Consider the following 8,306-nt stretch of genomic DNA (forward strand, 5'->3'; position numbering starts at 1 on the left):
GCCATTTTTCGTTTTTTTTTTTCAAAACAAAAATCCGTTGGCCGCCAAGTACACGGACCGAGAAAGCTATTATATGCGTGTGCCTGAGCAGTGATTGACAGGCAGATAGACCCCTCCCACTGATTGGAGAAAATCAACCAGGAGCGGTGGAATTTTGCCAATCACACTACAGGCTGTAGGAGGTGCCAGAGGAGCTGGATTTTTTTTATATTACATAATTCATTCTACCACAGTTCTAGTTCTACTGGAACATATGGTCAGTTTCAGCAAATATGACAGAAAGTTAGTTTTACAAGACTTACCTACTGCATCTTTAAAGGGAATGGGAGATGATCTCTGATTGGTTGATTGCATGTTACGCCCAAAACACACCTCTGATTAATGAAGACACTAAGAACAACCCTTTAGAACCAGGCGCCCGGCGCACGGACCCTTTTTACCGCCGTCAAACTAGCAAAAGTGAATTTGGACACGCCGTAAACACACCTGCACCAGGTGCTTCACGCCGTGTGCTCACATTGTTAAAATAGGGCCATCAGTGTTGTTCAATAGATGAACATTTAACTCTTCTGGATAATTTAACGATCATATACAGTGGGGGAAATAAGTATTTGACCCCTTGCTGATTTTGCAGGTTTGCCCACTTACAAAGAATGTCAAAATCTACAATTGTAATCATATGTACATTCTAACAGTGAAAGACAGAATCCCAAAGAAAATTCCAGAAAATCACATCATATGAATTTATTAAAATTGATAACCATCTGATGAGGAAAAACAAGTATTTGACCCCCTGACCACATCACCTTCTTCCAGGCCTCTTCTGAGTCGTCCAGGTGGTGAATGGCGAACTTCATGCGGGCCTGTACATGTTTCTTCTTGAGCAGGGGGGACCTTGCGTGCGCTGCAGGATTTCAACCCATGACGGCGTGGTGTGTTACCAACAACTTCTTTTTGTAACTGTGGTCCCAGCTGCCTTCAGTTGATTCATCAGTTCCCCCCTTGTGGTTTTGGGATGATTCCTCACCGTTCGCATGATCAGGGACACCCCACGAGGCAAGATCTTGTGTGGAGGCCCAGACCGAGCGAGGTTGGCGGTGGTGTGGTGCTTCTTCCATTTCCTGATAACTGCACCGACAGTTGATCTTTTCTCTCAAGTTGCTTTCCGATTCTCTTGTAGCCCATCCCAGCCTTGTGCAGATCAACAATCTTGTCCCTGATGTCCGTAGAAAGCTCTTTGGTCTTGCCCATGGTGGTGATGTTGGATGCTGGTTGTTTGGGTGTTGACAGGTGTCTTTTATACAGGTAACGAGGTGAGGCAGGTGTATTTGATGTAGATCATTGGTTCGGATTGGGGCTGTGTCTTAAAGAAAGACTAACTGGCTTGTAGGAGCCAGAATACTTGCTGTTTGTCCAGGGGGTCAAATACTTGTTTTTCCTCATCAGATGGTTATCAATTTTAATAAATTCATATGATGTGATTTTCTGGAATTTTCTTTGGGATTCTGTCTTTCACTGTTAGAATGTACATATGATTACAATTGTAGATTTTTGCATTCTTTGTAAGTGGGCAAACCTGCAAAATCAGCAAGGGGTCAAATACTTATTTCCCCCACTGTAACAGACAATGTTTCAAATGTATAAATGATTTCAATCTGAAATGGAATCATCAAGTTGTATCAAGTTCAAACACAAAGCAAAGCTAACATCAGAGGTGTCTGTATGTGGAAACTTCTCTCTAGACTCCATCTTTAGAAACATCAGTCCTTTTAAATGCTCGACCAACAACACGACAACACTGGACCGACTGGAGGGTCCAGCACAGTTAGAGCTGTTAAACATTTCACATTATGGCCATTTATCAAACAGTTTACTTTTTCTTTTCTTTTCTAGGAAAACCTTTGAGAGGCCTGTTGATGTAACAAACATGAAGACAGAGCGATTCAGCAGAAAAACATCCAACCTGTGATCCATACCTGTGTTTTTAAAGTCCTGGTCAACCCAGAAAGAGGTCCAGAGAAATGGATCTGAAGTTCCTGAAGCTTGGTGACGCAGCGACTACGGATACGGTCTGGAAGAAAGAAAATTATATGAATGTAATGTAGTATGTTCATTTATTACTTATGGCAAATACATTTTCTTCATGAATATATATCTGATGTGTCTCCTGATAGTATAATTTAAAGTATTTCCAGTTCCAAAGTGTTGTTACCTGTGTTGTTTGTCTGTGATGCTGAGGAGGCAAAGAGCAGTTGCTGTGGTAACAGCTTGACAGGAGTTTAGGTTCTGTGATGTAGAGGAGGCAGAGAGAGCAGAGAGCAGTTTATATAGATATCTGCAGAAAGGGGACAGACACTCTGGGGTCACATGATTTCACAGAAATGCTTTGACTTCAAATCATCAGTAAACAGGAAGGGCGTATGCTCGGTGGTCACATGATTTCACAGAAGCTGTCTCACAGTGCTACGCACGCACACGCGCACACACGCGCACGCGCACACCCGCGCACACACACACACACACACCTCACCCATCATTCACATTAACCACTCTCATCTTTCCTGCAAGCACATCCTAACCCCAACATAAAAACACAATTTGCCCATTACCCATTAGTAATGTATTTGTTCATCATTTGTAAAACATAGTTCCTACATTCATTCTAATCAGTAAAGAATTTGTAAATATAGTTAGTAAATGGTTTGTCCATAGTAAGTAAGCCCATGTAAAATGTTTGAGTTGATTTTTTAATAATTCAATAATGATGCATTAACCATTTGTAAATGAAGTCATTTTATCATTATTAACTAGGTACTCAAGAATGTGTAGGGTCAGTTAAAAATAGGAAGTTACAAGTGATAAACAAATAAATTACTAATAGTTTGTAAATACTTTATAAAGGGAACATTATTTAATGTGCCAATGGTTTTCGCAACACTATTGCAAACTTCTATTTATAAATGCTTTATTTATGAGAATTAACACAGGAGCAATGCTTTACAAATGATGAGCAGAGCAGTTAGTAATACTTTGCACCTTATCCACTTAAGACTGTTACACGAACTAAAGAAAAGATAATTTCATGAACTTCCAAATTCATTAACAAAGATTTAATGTTAAAGAATTATAATATTTTTACCTTTTTACTATACTTTTGTATCTTATACTTTTACTTTCTCAAACTAAAACATTATTTTAGGACAAGCACATACCACAGAATCAATTAAGCCAATGCTACAATGTGTTCCTTAACCAATTTACATAGCAGTTAATCATACCTCAAAACATACTGAGTAGCATTTTAAACACCATGTGATAAAGTAAAACATTTTACTGACCATTGGCGTCTTTGGACTGAACATACGAGTGAACTTGGAGCATCTTCTCTCTGAAGTTAGTTTTTCTGCTTGACTGAGAACCTCAATGTATTAACAGGTGATCCAAATCAGTGATAATGACTGATCAGGTGGCAAGCAGCAGGTTTGCTGCTGCTTGTGCACTCTGGGAAGTGTAGTTCTTTGAGGCTCATTCCTAGGATTCAGCTTAACATTTATAATGGGAAAATGATTTCATTTACAAACGGTTGTTTCATTATTTGTTAAGTATAAATCATGTACTTACAAACATATTTATCTAGATAGGCTTATTTACTATGAACAAACCATTTATAACTGAACAAATGCTTTACTGATGATGAATTATGTATGAACAATACATTGATAATGATGAACAAACCATTAACTAATAGGTAACTAATGCTTAATAAATGATGAATTATGTGTAGTTATTATAAAGTGCTACCAATGAATATTCTAATGGATAAAGTGCTGAGTAACTGAGCATCATTACAAATGTTTAGCTTCATTTAAGACTGTTATTGCTTTGGAACATGAACATATGAATTTGCGTAAATATACATGCCAACTTTCTTAAGCCAAGTGGCCTGTTATCTGTACGCATTTTGAGCTATCCACGTGTACGCTGAGCTGTAATCTACAAAGAGCATTCTCACATATGCAGTGGTGCAACCACTGCTGAAAAAACCCAATTATGACCCAAATGACCTTAGCAATTATAGACACATCTCTAATTTATCTTTTATTTCTAAAATTTTGGAAAAAGTAGTTGCACAGAAGATTTTCTCTTTCCTTAATAGTTTTAATATATTGAATAAATTCCAATCTGGCTTCAGAGCCCTCCACAGCACAGAATCTGCCCTACTAAAAGTGTATAATGACATCATACTTACCACTGACTCTGGATCATGTGCTTTGCTTATTCTCCTAGACCTCAGCGCTGCTTTCGACACCATTGATCATGGCATTCTTATTGACCGCCTGGAAAATGTAGTTGGATTACAGGGCTCTGTCTTAAGCTGGTTAAAATCATACCTGACAGATAGAACTTTCTCTGTAAAACTGGGTACTACATCCTCCTCTCCAGTGGGTATTAAATTTGGCGTCCCCCAAGGATCAGTTCTTGGCCCCATGTTATTCTCCCTATACATGCTGCCCCTTGGTTCAATCATTGAAAAGCACAACCTAAATTATCATTGCTACGCTGACGATACACAACTGTATTTACCCATTTCCCCTGGTTGCACTTCATCAATTAATACGATTTGTAGCTGTTTGGAGGACATTAAATCCTGGATGGCAGCTAACTTTCGCCAGTTAAATGACAAGAAAACTGAGATGATTTTATTTGGATCCCCCAGCTCTACAAAAAACCTGAGCAATGCCCTTATCCCTTGGTCATCAAATTTACAGTGCAAGGTCAGAAACTTAGGTGTTCTCTTTGACAGCTCTCTGAGGCCTAGTCCACACGGACACGGGTATTTTTATAACCGGAGTTTTTTCTCCTCCGTTTAAAAAAAAAAAAACCCGTCCATACATGCTCGGTTTAAAATAAATCTCCGTCCACATGAAAACGCAAAAACACGCTGTCAAGCGCTGTCAAGAGCATGCCACACCAGCAGGCGGCGATATAACCGTCGTAAAGTCACCTTGGCCAATCAGAAGCCTAGAAAAAGTTATTACCGGTTCCGCTAGACTAACAACATGACGAACAGAGGAAAGGGAGAGTCGTATGTTTGGACTGATGGCGAAGTTGAGATTTTACTTAATGTCACACGTGAATATAAAGTTAATAAAACACATGAAAATGTGGACTGGGAGTCTTGCCAGTCCAAGTATGCCGACATCCTAGCGTTGTTCCTAGAGCATTACCCTGAGACGTCCCAAGAGTTTCCTCATCGTAAAGAGGATATAACCAGGACCATCATCACCAATAAACTTAAGGCGATACGGGTTAAATACAGGCAAGCGGTGGATTCCGGTCGGAAAAGCAGCCATGGCAGAGTGGTTCTACTTTATTTTGAACTATGTGAGCAGATATGGGGTGGTTCTCCTGCAACGACTACCATTCAATCCGGTATAGAAACGACAGATGTTGAAACGGCCTCTCATCGCAGTTCAGATCCTGCATCTTCATCTACACTTGATCTCTCGGCTGCGGAAATGTCTCCCGTGTCTGATCTACTTCAAGACTCTGATGGCAGCAATTTGACCCCCTCAGTGGTGAAGGAGAGGAGAGCTCTACTTAATGTATGTATTATTAATCGTTGACCATTTAGAAGTGCATTTGTTTATAAAAGTTGAATGTAGATTAACTCTATATACATGCAGGTACCGGTGTGTCTGTTGCAGTGGTGGAATAAGTACCGGATCATTTGATTAAATAAACGTAGCAATAGGAAAGTAGAATGGTACACTGTTACAATTAAAAGTCCTGCATTCAAAATGTTAAAAGTACAAAGGTATAAGAATATACGTTTCAACAAAAAGCATGAAAAGACTAAGTATCAAAAGAAAAAATGCTGAATTAATTTAATAATAATAATAAAAAAGTTATTACTGGATAACTTATCAATGTGTTAATCATGTTAATGTTACTTAACTACTTTATAAAGTGGTTGGTATTAATGATCAACTGCAGTATTAGACATTGGAAATACTCTAAACATAAGTTACACAAATCTGTACTTAAGCTCAATGTAAGTGTACTTAGCTTTATTCCAACAATGGTGTGTTTTGTATCATTTTTATCATCTTGGCCTATGGAGTTGAAATTTTCTTGAAATAATTATTTTAATCTACTTTTAAATTTTTTTTCAGGCAAAACTCACAGGACACAAACAGGACAGACTTAAAAGAAAGCTTCCAGCTGAGACAGCGTTTCTGCATGCAGCCGAGGAAGAAATCCCGTTAAAAAAAAGAATTCTGGACATGATGGAGACATCAGAGAAGCAAACATCTGAAAATTTCAGAACATTATCAACCAATCTTGAGAGTCTGACAAGCTCAATTGCAGATGGGTTTTCACTGCTGAGATAAGTTATAATGCAACCACCACCACAACCATTCAACATGTCAACATACCAAAAAAGGGGTCCTTATGGACATGTGTATGCATCTGCACCACCACCACCACCCAATACACCTGCCAGATTTCCACCTGCCACATTTCCACTCAACACTCCACCTACCACATTTCCACCCAACACTACCGTAAGTGTGTCACAACACACACCTGGCTCTACCTCACCTGTGCAGGGATTCACACCGTTTTCATTCACACAAGCACTTTACCAGGATGACATCTGAAGTTCTTGACACAAAAACATTAGAAAGCTGTTGTTTGGGCTGCATCTTCATATTTAATTTATTATACTTTCACTTTGTCTTCAAAAGACTGTTTAAGTTTACCTTTTTTTGAGGTGTTAAATTTATTACATTTGTTTTAAATGGCTTCAATATTTTATGTAGAAAACAATGAGTAAAATAAGGTCTGTTTTTTTAATAATGGACTGTCAAACCCTTTTTTTATAGTACGAAAGATTTTCTGTAAAGGAAGCCAGCCTTCTTTTTAGTTAAGAGGTCAGTTCATTCTTTATGTTATGCTCCTGAAAGATTTTTAAAATGGATCCTGATTTGTTAAATTGTGCTGAAACAGTACTCAGGCAGATTGTGATTTTTTTATTTTACTTTTTTTATTTAGTCACAATAATGTGAATGTTTTCAATAAAAAAAAGTTATAAAGTTGTACATGTCTGAGTGTTTATTTAACATAAGACAATACTGTGAACTGTAGATTCTGTAAACTCACACGTTTTTTCTGTAAACTCAAATTTTCTTAGAAAATTGCCTTAACTGATTTCCTACAACAAAAAACAGCAACAATTTTTAACTTAAGGCACTTAACAGTTTTTCAGGTTAACCAGGTTTGACTGGAATGTAACACACACTCATGTACTAGGCAGAGAAGACTGTGGCCACAGTCCCTTTTATGGATCAAGAAATTCTGTAAGAACTCTCCTGACCCTTTTCCCTTCTGCTGTTAAGCAGTCGGCTCTGAAATAAGTCTGTGTGTCTGGCTGGTTGTTCTTATCGTGCTGAATTGCGTCATTGACTCTGTTCTCATCCATCATCTCCTTGGTGGCCTCACAGTAGTTATGGAGCACAAAACAGGCATGCACAAAACAGGCATAGATGACAAAGGGAAGGTTGTTTATATTAATGTCCATCGGCCTTCTCAATGCTCCAAATCTTGCTTTCAGTCTGCCAAAGGCGCATTCAATCACCATTCTGGCTCGACATATGGAGAGTCCAAAATACTGTTCTTGAACAGTGCTTCCCCCATTTGCGTATTCCTTCATCAGGTAAGGAAGCAAAGGATACGCTGGGTCCCCAAGAAAAAAAACTGGAATGGATTCCTCATGTTCTAATATTTGTTTTTTTGAGGAGGGGATCGTGCCATTTTTCAATTGTGTGTTCAGCGTCGAATTTGCAAACATACGGGCATCATGGACACTACCTGGCCATTTGACCACGACATCAAAAAATGAATATTTGTAGTCACATGTGGCTTGGATGTTAATAGAAAACCTCCCCTTTCTGTTTAAGTAATCCATTGAATTTGTAGATGGCTGTTTTATTTCAACATGGGTCCCATCCACGGCACCAATGCACTGAGGAATGCCATGGGCTCGGTGAAACCCCTCTATAAGTTCCTTTACTTTGCACTCAGTGACAGGTGACTGTATATACTTAGGTCCCAAGTGGACTGTAATTGATTCACATACATGCCTTACTATTTTCGACACCACCTGTCTAGATATTCCGAAGGCGTTTGCCGTCTTGCGTAATCTCCCCTCATCTGCTAAATAGTACAGTGTGCAGGCAACCTTTTTGACAACACTGACAGGCGATCTCATTACAGTTGTCTGCCCTTCAATGTGCGGGCGA

This window comes from Perca flavescens, chromosome 16 (genome assembly GCF_004354835.1).
Source record: "Perca flavescens isolate YP-PL-M2 chromosome 16, PFLA_1.0, whole genome shotgun sequence".
Lineage (NCBI taxonomy): Eukaryota > Metazoa > Chordata > Actinopteri > Perciformes > Percidae > Perca > Perca flavescens.